General features: G+C 39.5%; 1 non-coding gene across 1 annotated transcript; it reads left to right on the plus strand.

The window, feature by feature from the left end:
• Positions 1 to 12,190: 12,190 nt before the first annotated feature.
• Positions 12,191 to 12,322, plus strand: LOC115944901 (small Cajal body-specific RNA 20). The gene has a single exon (XR_004079400.1).
• The last annotated feature ends 1,035 nt before the right edge of the window (positions 12,323 to 13,357 follow it).

Genomic DNA, 13,357 nt, shown 5'->3' on the forward strand with positions numbered 1-13,357 from the left:
CCTGGGCTCCGCCTCTGCAGCCAGCTTCCCTGCTCCGATACCTGGGAGCTCTGCCACACTCAGGCACCCCCGGTCTTTCTGTGACCCCGAGGGTCCTGAGACCACACTGTCCTGGAGGGTTCCACCCCCCGCTTAGCCACCAGAGTGACGTCCCTCAGCGGAGCAGACTTTTAAAAGTTCCAATTTTGTGCTCCGTGGTTCTATCACTTGCCAGAAGCGGCCGACGGAGGCCCCTCCCCCGCCATCTATCCTCCCGAATATCGCCTTGGATTCCCTTCTCCGCACGTTCTACCTTCCAGAAAGTGGTCGCTTTTCTGTTCAGAGAGTTGTTGCTATTCCTTTCTTCAATCTCCTGTTGGGTTTGTAGGTGTTCAGAATGGTTTGATCCCTATCCAGCTGAATTCCTGAGAGGAGACGAAATCCAGGTCTCCTACTCCTCTGCCATCTTATATAGAGCATTTTTGATGGATGTCCCCAATTGGACACAAATTCCAGTATAGATTTAAATTATGACTTGTTTATATTCATCTTTGTTCAAACGGAAAATTTTCCATTTAGAAAGAAATTATTTTAGAATGCTAACAAATTTAATATTTTTAATCTCCTGTTACCATTTTTTTAAAGATTTTATTTATTTTTTTTGAGAGAGAGAGAATGAGAGACAGAGAGCACATGAGAGGGTCAGAGGGAGAAGCAGACTCCCCGCTGAGCAGGGAGCCCGATACGGGACTTGATCCTGGGACTCCAGGATCATGACCTGAGCCGAAGGCAGTCACTTAACCAACTGAGCCACCCAGGCACCCTCCTGTTACCATTTTTAATTTAAAAAATCTTGTTAGGTTAATCTAGTAAATGCTAAATTCTTTAGGATAGATAGGCATACTTATGAAATAATAAGGGATAGATACCAAGTTAGATCCAATAACCCTACTCAGGGTTTTATCAGCTCATCCTCACACTAATTTCCTTCTCTAGTGTTACAACTAGGAATGACAGTTACCATTTACAAAGAGCTGAATTCAGGTTCTCTCCATTAATCTACAAAAGCACACTGAGGTGGCTTTAATCATTTCCATTCAGGTAACAAAATTGACATAACTAACAATCTGTCAATGAGACATAGAGAGGGGCAAAGTCAGGACTGGTTGCAGTTCTATCTGTTCTTTCTCACTTTTATGCTCCAACATGTATTATCTCTGTGTGCCTTGTACTTTGAACTCTAGTTGACTCAACCAAACACTGTGAAGCCTACATCTTACTTAAGAACATATTTTTCTACCAAAGAAGTGTATAATTGTGAAGCCAATATCTAGGAGATGAGGAAAATCCAAAGTGCTAAGACCAGCATTTTTACCATTTCTCTGTTAGAGGCATCCGACAATTCTGGAGGTTGTAGGTGAAATGTTCAATGTTGAACAGAACTCTTGAGAGACTCAAAAGCCAAAGGGTTCACCAGCAATGAATATTCAAAAAGGAAATAAAGAAAACAATTCCATTTACAGTAGTACCCAAAGGAATAAAACACCTATGTATAAGTATAAATTTAACCATGAAGGTGGAAGACTTATAGTCTGAAAACTACTGAAAGAAATTAAAGAAGACCTACATAAGTGGAAAGACATCCCATGTTCATGGATTAGAAGACTTAATATTGTTAAGAAATCAATACGATATACATATTGAGTGCAATGTCTATCAAAATTCCAATGGCCTTTATTTATTTATTTTTTTGCACAAATGAAAAATCTGACCCTCATATTCATATGGAAGTACAGGGACTTGCAATAGACAAAACCATCTTGAGAAAGAAGATCCAAGTTGGAAGGTCAGCATCTCCCAATTTCAACACTTAGTACAAAGCTATAGTAATTAAGACAGTGTGACTCCAGCAGGAGGATAGGCACATAGAGCAATGGAAAAAAACTGAGAGTCCAGAAATAACTTCATACATTTATGGCCAATTGATTTTCTTTTTTTTTTTTTTTTAAGATTTATTTATTTATTTTAGAGAGGGGGTGGAGAGGAACAGAGGGAGAGGGAGAGTTCCAAGCTGACTGCACCCTGAGTATGGAGCCCAACAAAGGGCTTGATCCCACCATCCTGAGATCACAACCTGAGCCAAAACCAAGAGTCAGACACTTAACTGACTGTACCACTCTGGTGCCCCTGGCCAATTGTTTTGCAACAGATACCCACACTAATCAATGGGGAAAGAACGGACTCTTCAACAATTGGTGCTGGGACAATAGGATAGCCACACGCAAAGGGATGAAGTTGCACCCCTACTCACACCATATAAAAAAATTAAATCAACATGGGTCAATGAACTAAATAGAAGAGCTAAAATCAGAAAACTCTTAGAAAAAAACATAGGGGTAAATTTTCATGACCTTGGATTTGCAAAGGACTCTTAGATGTGACATCAAAAGTGCAAGCAACAAAAGAAAAAACAGATAGATTAGACTTCATCAAAATTAAAAACCTTTGTGCATAAAAGAAGAGTAGAAGGTGAAAAGAGATTGTACATAATGGAATAAAATATTTGCAAAACGTATATCTGATGATGGTCTAGAATTCAGAACATATAAAAACGCTTAAACTCAACAACAATGATCCAAATAATTCTATTCTAACTATTTCCACTTTTGTTTGCTACCCTCCACTTGATGGAGACTTTAGCCTAATGACTTGTGTCTAATAAATATAATATGGCAAAAGTGATGTAAGCCAGTCACAAAAGAACAAATGTGGGACGCCTGGGTGGCTCAGTCGGTTGGGCCTCTGCCTTCGGCTCAGGTCATGATCTTGGGATCGTGGGATCGAGTCCCACATCAGGCTCCTTGCTCAGCAGGGATCCTGCTCCTCCCTCTCCCTCTGCAGCTCCCCCTGCTTGTGCTCTCTCTCTCTCTCTGACAAATAAATAAATAAAAATCTTTTAAAAAAGAACAAATGTATGATTCTACTCATATGAAATGTCTAAAAATAGTCAAAATTATATAAAGTAGAAGAGTGCTTACCAAGAGTTTGAAAATTAGTGTTCAACAGGCATAGAGTTTCATTGTTGCAAGATGAAAAAGTTCTAGAAATGTGTAACAACACTACAATGTGAATATACTAAATATTGCTGAACTACACACTTAAAAATGGTTAAGATGGGGGATGCCTGGGTGGCTCAGTCAGTTAAGCGTCTGCCTTTGGCTCAGGTTATGGTCCTGGGATCAAGTCCCACATTGGGCTCCTTTCTCACCAGGGAGCCTGCTTCTCCCTTTTCTTGCGCTCTCTCTCTCTGTCAGGAAAAAAAATAGTTAAGATGGTAATTTTATGTTATGTATCTTTTACCATAGTAAAATAAAAGTGTCCTATTGAAAACTGATGGGATGTCATTTCCATTAATGTTAAAAAAGACAGTGATTTCCATCTTGCTGTCATTTCTCTCTATTGCCTCCTCAGCTTGCATGCTTTGATGAAGCGATCTGCCATCTTGGAGCAGCCCACATAACGAACAATCATGGAGCCAGGTTAAAAGTAGATTCTTCCCGGGACGCCTGGGTGGCTCAGTTGGTTAAGCGACTGCCTTCGGCTCAGGTCATGATCCTGGAGTCCCGGGATCGAGTCCTACATCGGGCTCTCTGCTCAGCAGGGAGTCTGCTTCTCCCTCTGACCCTCCCCCCTCTCATGCTCTCTCTATCTCATTCTCTCTCTCAAATAAATAAATAAAATCTTTAAAAAAAAAAAAGTAGATTCTTCCCCAGTTGAGCTTTGAAATGACTACAGTCCCAGCTGCTACCTTCATTGGAGCCTGCTAGAGAGCCTGAACCAAAGGATCCAGCTAAGCCACGCCCAAATAATAAATGTAAGATAATAAATATTGTTGTAAACCGCTAAGTTTGAGATAATTTATATTTTGTTAGGCAGCACATAGGTAACTAATACAAGAGAGTCAATTAAGATCCAATGGAGTTTTATTTATTTATTTAATTTATTTATTGAAACCAATTATTTGATTCTAAAATTTATATGGGAATGCAATGTGCCAAGTATAGACAATTTTAAAGAACAACAAAGCTGGATACCTTGTACTATCACATACTAAGACCTTGTATGAAGATACAGAAATACAAAGTATGGAATTGGTGCAAGGAGAGAAAAACTCGCTTATGGAACTGCAGAGTCCAGAAAAAGAACCACACATATATAACCATCTGCTTGATAACATAGGTAACTTTGCAATGTAGAGGGAAAGGATGATTGTTTCAATAAATAGCGCTGGGTCAACTGGACATATATAAGAAAAAAATTAATTTGGCATCTACCTCCACATGGATCTGTAATCCAATAGGTTTTTGTAAACTAGTGGGAGAATTGTAAACCAAAAGGTTAAGCAATAAAGTCTGAAGCAAAACGTCAGGGAATATCTCCATGGTATTTTCTTATGTATCTATTCCTTAAACACATTTCTAAGGTGCTGGAAATATTCTGTTCCTTGATCTGAGTGCTGGCTACACAGTTGTGTTTGATTTGTGAAAATTCACAAAGGTACACACACTTATGGTGTATGTACTTTTCTGTATGAGTTCAAGAATTAGATATAAGGGGGCACCTGGGTGGCTCAGTCGTTAAGCAACTGCCTTCGGCTCAGGTCATGGTTCCAAGGTCCTGGGATCGAGCCCCGCATTGGGCTTCCTGCTCGGCGGGAAACCTGCTTCTTCCTCTCCCACTCCTCCTGCTTGTGTTCCCTCTCTCACTGTCTCTCTCTCTCTCCATCAAAATAAATAAATAAAATGTTTTTTAAAAAAAGAATTAAATATAAGAATAAAAAACTCATAATTTAGGAATAAATCTAGCCAAATGTGTTCAAAACTTTAAGCCAGAAAGTTATAAAACACTTCTGAGAAAAATTAAAGAAGACCTAAACAAATGGGGGGGGATATGTCATGTTATGAACTGAAGAACAGTACTAAAGATGTTAATTCTACCTAAATTGATATGCAGATTCAATGATATCCTAAACCAAGCACTGGCAGGTTTTTTTAGCGTAAATTGATCATCAAATTCTAATATTTTCATAGAAATGCAAAGGGCCAAGAATAGTTAAAGCAATCTTAAAGAGTAAGAATAAAGTGGGAGAATTTACCTAGCTACATATGAAAACATACTATAAAACTTCAGTAATTAAGACAGAGTGGAATTGACATCAGGATAGATAAATATAGCATTGGGGCAGAATAGAGTCCAGCAATACATCCACACATATATGTTTTTTAAGATATTATTTATTTATTTGACAGAGAGAGAGAGAGCACAAGTAGGGGGAATGAGAAGGGAGAAGCAGGCTCCCCGCTGAGCCAGAGCCCACCATAGGGCTCGATCCCAGGATCCTGGGATCATGACCTGAGTCGAAGGCAGATGCTTAACCAATTGAGTCACCCAGGCACCCCCTGGACTCTTGATTTTTAATACATGTGGCATGGCAGAACGGTAGGAAAAGACAAACTTTTTTTTTTCCCTTTTGGAAAAGACAATCTTGTCAATAAATGATCTGGGTCAATTGGATATCTATATGAAAAAAAAAATTAAACTTGTCCCCAATGTAAAGTCTAGATGAATTTATGTCTAAATGTGAAAAGCAAAACAATAAAACTTGAAGACTTTGGCATAGGAAAACTTTTCTTAAGTGGGACACAGAAAATAATTTTTTTCTTCAAACTTTCATCTAAATTCTAGTAATTTAACATACAGTGCAATACTGGTTTCAGGAGTAGAATTCAGTGATTCATCACTTACATACAACACCCAGTGCTCAACAGGACAAGTACCCTTCTGAGTATCCAACCCCCATCTAGCCCATCCCCCACCCACCTCCCTCCATCAACCCTCTGTTTGTTCTCTATCCTTAAGAGTCTCTTATGGTTTGTTTCCCTCTCTCTTTTCCCCTCTCCCATATGTTCAACCATTTTGTTTCTTAAATTCCACATATGAGAAATCATATGGTATTTGTCTTTCTCTGACTGACTTACTTTCCTTAGCATAATACCCTCTAGTTCCATCCACATCATTGTGAATGGCAAGATTTCATTCTTTTTGATGGCTGAGTAATATTCCATTGTGTATATATATATATATATATATATATATATATATATATATATGCATATATATATATGCATATATATATATGCCACATCTTCTTTATCCATTCATCAGTCGATGGACATTTGGGCTTGCTCCATGGTTTGGCTATGATTGATAATGCTGCTATAAACATCAGGACACATGCACCCCTTTGAATCTGTATTTTTGTGTACAAAATGTACACAAAATATGGGTATTGGGTATTTTGGGTAATTACCTAGTATTTTGGGTAAATGCCTAGTAGTGCAATTGCTGGATCATAGGGTGGTTCTATTTTTAAGGGACACAAAAAATACTAACCAAGATGGAAAAGACTGATAAATTGGACCCCATTAAAATAAAGAAAATGTTTATCAAAAGACATCAAGACAATGCAAATTTGAGGAACATAGAAGGAACGGCTATTTGGAACACAAGACTAATAAAGGTTTCATATGCAGAATCTATAAAGAATGCCTTCAAATTAATAAGAAAAAAAAATCCAATAGAAAAATCATGAGAAACTTGAATGGGCATTTCACCAAAGAGGATATCCTGTCAATACATATATGGAAAGATGTCCAACTTCATTCATAATTATGGAAAAACAAATGAAAACTATAATGGCTTAGCACAGCACACACACTAGGCTAAAAATACAAGATCTGACAATCCCAGGAGTGGACAAGGTTGTAGAACAATAGGATCTGACAAACACAACTAGTGGAGGGAATGTAATTGATATAAGCTCTTGGGACAATTCTGACAAAATCTACTCAAGTTGTCCTATGCATACCCTTGTGACTCAGCCAACAGGAACACGTGCAGATATAGTAAATAAATGCACAAAATGTTTATTATAGAAACATTTGTATTAGACCCCAGACTGGAAACAATCTAAATATCTACCTACAGTAGAAAGTATAGAAAATCTCTGTAAATTCATACGATGGAAAATTTTGCATCAATGAAAAAGAATGAAATTCTGCTAAATGCAACAATAAGGCTTAGGTACTAAAATCATAATGCTGAGTAAAAGAAGCCAAACATGGAAGAATACATACTTTATATGCATTTCAAAACCAGTCAAATATGGGAACAGTGTGTGTGGGGGGAAGATAGTAAAGACTGAGGGGGTTTGCTGGGTGGTGGCGGAGGGGTCCTTCTTAAGTGCTGGTAATCTTCTATGGTCTGACCTTGCTCAAGGTTACACAGGTGCTGGACCTCACCGAAGTATATTTTATGATTTGTGTACTCTTTTCTATGTATATTTCAATTTAAAAGTTAAAAAAAAAAACAATTTCAATGAATAAAAAAAAAAATCTCTGTACCTGAATCCTAACTGTGACCCTCTGTGTAGATTTCTGCCTTCTTCCTGACATGTTGCTCATGTCCATCATATGCCAGCACTCCCCAGCTCTAGGCTTCTCATTTTATGTCCCCTCCTGAGATCTGCTCTCAGTCTCGGATGGCAGCCATTTTGGTTCAGCCTTAGCCTTCCTCCTGGCCCACCTCTAGTGGCCCCACCAGGCTCAGATCCCTCAACAGTGTGAGACACCATAGCTGGCCCTTTCCTCAAGGCAGAAGAGGACACACTTAATACATCTGTCTTATACACTTTGTACATGCCTGTCTCCCCCAGGACATCACAAGCTGCCCATCAGAAGAAACTGCTTTCCTCATGTTTGTATGCAGCAGATTCCCAACACGGTGCCAGGCAAGCAACAGACATTCAAGAAAGGAGGAATGATGCTACCTTCACAACGTATTTGACAAAAGATGTGCCAGTGTCAAAAGAACAGAAGGGGTAGTAGAGACCAGGCCAGAAGAGAGGGACACTTTTGTGCTCCTCGTTCTGAACAAAATGGATTTGATTATATACGTCCGAAAGGCTTCAATGTTTGCTTTGTTTCCCCTGATTTTGCCTACACTTGACTTCAAATATCCCTCTGCCAGGTTCTCACTAAGGTACATTTTGCTATAATTATCTGATTACCAGAGAGATTAATAACCTTTTCAGCTTGGCTCATAAATCACAGAGTTCTACAAGTGGGAGATTTTCAAAGAAGAGGCAAAATCCCATTGCTTAGTCACTCTACTGTCTACTTGAATCAGTTTTAGAATCTAACAGCACTTCATGTTCAAAGGCACATAAAAGTATTGACTTTCTTTGAGATGAACATTATGTTCTAATGACCAAAAGTGATAAATATTGTATTGAATGAAAGTAAGACAAGCCCAGTATTTCAAAAGACTATAAATCTTTATGTTTTCCCAAATGAAAATACATTCCTATTTTATTACCAGAGAACAATTTGAAAGATTTAAACCACTAAAGAGACCTAAGTAATATTATGTCTGGTAAAAGAATGTGGGTATTATTGTACCCGGCAGGGTTTATGGCCTGAAGAAGTTGATATTAAAGAAATGCAGAGTGAGCATCAGATTCAGTTGAGAACCAAGAGAAGAGACTACCAGAGGATGCCCAATGTAGCACCAGATTGGGAAATCCTAGGGAGGCTTCTAAGGACAGTAACCAAAGATTATTCACCTGAGAAAGTTGGTATGTTTATTAGACAGAAAACAGTGGCTGGTATAATTCTCTTTGAATCTGTTTTCAACAATCCAGACTGAATGACATCTTATTGCTTACTATCTGAACCACTTAGAAAGTTTAAAATTTAGCTAGGAATCCTCCTCCTAGCTCACCTCCTCCTAGCTCACCTCCTCCTAGCTCACCTCCTCCTAGCTCACTTCCCTACTCTTACATCTTTGGCATTACTAAAGAAAATTCTATAAGAATCTGCACTGGGGCCTTTTTGAACCTAGTATCTCTCATTTCAATTGGTGGCACCACAGGATCAATAGCAGGCTTAGTCAATTAACTCTAAAATTGCCTCCAGATGCCTTTCCAAAATTCATAACTAATTTTGCAGAAAGATGGCCTATCACTATCTTAAGCTTTTATGAAAAAGAAGGAAAATATAAAATATATCAGAATGACACAAGGGAAGAACAGGCTTACTTTCCTTAGCTCCAATTAAAAAAAAAAAAAATCCCTGAGAAGAACTCTGACTTGGGTCGTGCACCCATCTTTGAGGACAGAAGGACTGAATACTATATGATTGACAGTTCCCACTAGAACAAAAATTTTCATGTTGGAAGAGCAATAGGTTCTCCCCTCAAAAACCAAAATAGACTTGTTCCATAAATGCATGTTGCAGGGTTTGGGGGATATAATTAATAAATCCCTCTTGAATTGTCTCTGAGTTTGGAACTGATTGAGAGATAAATGCAGGTATTCAATGAACAGAGGTTAAATTACCTGTGTTTAGGCTGAATTGAGGGAATTGCTCAGATCTACAGCCAGTAACTAGTTACCTTATATCTGACCCCATGTCTAGATCTTGGGATTACAAACCCAAAGGAGAGTTTGGATCTTCGAAGCAGATTTGCTAACCCAAAACAGCTGCCTGCCACCAACAAACTTCACAGTGAAGACAGAAATAAATGTTTTATGTAATGATGTTATCATCGTATGAGCATCATATAAATGTAAAGATGGATATTTACAAAGAAATATCATTCATTCATTCAGTAAACATATAATGAATATCTCCTAGGTGCCAGGCACTTGGTTCTTGGTGCTTGGCAAACATAAATGAACCAGTCAAAGACCCTGCTCCTGTAGAACTTAATTCCTAGGAGTAAAACAGAAACTGACGGATATGAAAGAGAGAAAGAACATACTAGAAACAACAATCACTAGATAGTAAAGAATAAAGAAATAGAGTAAAATTAACTTGTTAAAAATCAAATCATGAGTTTAGGAGCTCACAGTATAAAATAAACAAATCCTGGGAAAAGAAAAGTTGGAGAATTTGACATCTCTCAGACCACTAGGAAAGAGAAATTTTCAGTAAAGGAAACCAAGGAGCATAATTAGAAAAGGGAGTGTAAGAATCTTCATGTTGGGTATTGTATCAGTCAGAGTTCAACCAACAAAGCAGAACCAGTAGGAGATAAATATTAAGAGATTTGCTGAAATGAATTTGCTTCTGTGCCTATAGGAGTCAGCAAGCCAAGTCTGAAATCCATGGGGGGTTTGGGGGTGTGTCAGGAAGGGCACTAGCTGAAGCTCCAGTCCACAGACAGGATTTCTTCTCCCTGAGAAGCCTCAGTTCTGCTTTTAGGACATATCAGTGGATTGAATCAAACCCATCCAGATTATCTAGGACAATCATCCTTCCTTAAAATCAACCAATTATGGACTTTACATCTACAAAATACCTTCACCACAACACCTTAACTACTGTTTAATTGAATGACTGGGAAAGTAGCCTAGCCAAGTTGACATGTAAAACTGACCATCGCAGGTGTGAAGATAAAAAAAAAAAAGGACCCTACTTCATCAATGACTGAGAGAGAGTGAAATAGTTCATGAACAGAACATATGAAGCCCATTTCCCAACGAAGTGAAAGGGCTACCTTATTAGTATATGTCTACCACGTCACCCAGAAACCTACCTGTTAACTGTAACGGGTTTGAGGTTATTATGGAACACGAACCATGAAGCCCACAAACCTATCACTCACTTTACATAAACCAGAGCGGTCAAAGGCCATAACAGTTCTTCTGTGTAAGCTGTAGCCTCTACTCTCTGTTCTCACGTCATACCTCAGGTTCTTGCCTTCCTTCCTTTTCCATATTCTGCCTTTCCCTGAGAAGAGCCTCACTATCTCTTTCCCCACCACACTCACTATACGACCACCACGTAACCTATCTTAACTCTTGCTGGACTTCTCACTGTCTAATGTGGATAGTCATTTCTCATATGCATCTTATCTCCTCTCCTAGACTGTAACCTCTCTGAAGACAAGTGCCAATTCTTATTTACCGAAGCATATATGGCACGTAGCGGAAACCCAAAGTAAGTTTCATGAATAAATAATGAGCAACTGAAAGAAGAACTATAAATGATACATTTTAAACAATGACTAAGATTTTGATAGAAAAACTCAAAAAGCCTCTGAATAATTAATGGTAAGTGTCCAGCCAACTCAAGAGTTACATTTAAACGATCTCTAAGTTTGCAGAATGCCTTGGCGTCTCCTGCAATATTAATGCTCCAATTGAATGACACAATTAATTTTTGACCAACTTTAAGAGAAGAAAAGGAAAACTATGAAGTGAGAGTGTTGCAAAATTAATTCAAAATAGCGACTCACTTTTAGACTTAGAAACAAACACAACATATCTTTTAAGGAAAATTCAACAGCTTTTCACTGCATTATTGGTACAGGACTAGTATCTGGAGTAAATAACAATTTCTCATTAAAGTTACCACTGAATCTATATTGAATTTACTTTTTCATTGTCAATCACGCTCTCAAAACTGACATCACTGGGCATTATTAATGCAAAGGGCAAGTTTGATTTTATTTTTCAAGAACAAAAAATGTGTCTATATCTAGTGTTATTACATTAGAATTAGAAAAAGGAGCATCTACTACTCTGTAGATGCTTGTCCAAAAACAGCTTCCCTGTGGGACTCCCTGTGACCTGAAACGCTCACCATGCAACTAACTATTGGACCGTGTATCTGTATAGTTCTCGAATATTTATATTTTCCTGATTATAAAAGCACTGTATATCCATTGCAGAAAATTTAGAAAAACAGAACAAAGATAAGAGTCCGTTTACTTCTCATGACCAACTTTCCCTAACTTTGCCCTCAGCCTTGGTTGAGAAGCTCTTCTTGCTCACTGTTCCATCCCTTAACAGTCAACATCCAAGCCTTAACCATAAAGTGAAACCAATTTTTCCCGAAGGCTTGACACATGACAGGGGTAATTAAGAGTCCTACAAGCAGTAGCTTCACCTACAACAGCCAAGGCTCCAAACCCAACTCAACGTTCCTCTACCTTCCTCCTGCAGGCTCTCCCATCAGGGGGAAAGCCACTCAGTCTCACACTAGACACATGTCTAGATTTAAGTCCAGCTTGTGTTCATTAGGCTTATAGTAAACTCAATTTATATTCAGAGGTAAATCTCCATTAAGAAAAGAAACCCAGCCCCGGCCTCTCTCCCATGGGACTGTGAAGGGTCCCTTTTCTCCTCACCCAGGGCTGGAGGCCAAGATCAGCCCTTGAGGATCATTGTTGGGGCTTGCAATGAGCTGGCAGCCTTGTTTTCCAGTCTCAGACAGCGGTAGTTGCTGGGAGCCCCCACTTGGTCTATCCCAGGCCTGCTGACCCCATAGCCAGACTAGGGTCTGAAGGCCAGCACTGGGCATGGGACCTCTAGCTCTCCTTGGATGGTGCCAGGCTCTCATGAGCTGATCCTAGCCTGTGGTACCCCAAAAGTAGCTTGGCTCCCTGCCCGCCCCACAAGTTACACCTCACAAGTAAATTCACCTCAACAGGGTCCCACAGAGAATTGCGAGGTGCGGGGTGGTGAGGAAGAGCCGGGAGCGGGTGCTGGATAAGAAGGAGTGCCATGGACATTAGGGCAGGGAGGTCAGACCTGACGCTCAGTATGCAGGCGACAGGTGCAAGCCCCGCTTCTAGGTTAGCCGTGTCTACGGACAGCTCGGGCCCCACACTTGCAAGTGGGAAGTTGTCTCCGTTGAAGTGCCAACTTCCTTCAGCTGACAAAATACTGTTTCAGAAAAGTTTTCAAGTTTTAACAGTTTTTCTTCACTAACAAAAGTTCTGAAAGCATCTTATTTTGTTCTAAAAGCAATAAACCACTTTTTGTGCAACCATGAAAAAGAAAAGAAAAGAACCCCAGAAAGTTCCAAAAAGTAGACCATCCATGGTAAGCACAGGACTCTGGCTGCTCAGAAGGGTGGTCCGCCTGAGTTGGGCCCATGCAGGAAGGAAGGTGGCACAGACAGAGAAGGCTTACTGGAGGCGAGGAGGGTTGGGAAATGCTAAAAGCATCGCTGGGGGAGGAAGGAAGGTGCATGATGGACAGATTGAGACTGTCGTCATTTTGCCTGACTGGGAATGGCCTGAAATGCCCTCATACCTATATCTGACATCCCTATATTTTAGAACACAGAAATGGAAACCTTAAAAAAAAAATTGCACCTGGGCAGATGGCTATTTATAACTTGTCTCCTGGGGGAGGCTCTTACTCACTGGGTCAGCAACCTGAGTCAGCCCTGAAGAAAAGGTGGCCATCTGAAGTGAACACCAGATTGAGAATAATTGCTCCCCTGGGGCCTTGCAGATTTGCAAA

This window comes from Leptonychotes weddellii, chromosome 3 (genome assembly GCF_054177405.1).
Source record: "Leptonychotes weddellii isolate Sample4059 chromosome 3, ASM5417740v2, whole genome shotgun sequence".
NCBI classification, from domain to species: domain Eukaryota; kingdom Metazoa; phylum Chordata; class Mammalia; order Carnivora; family Phocidae; genus Leptonychotes; species Leptonychotes weddellii.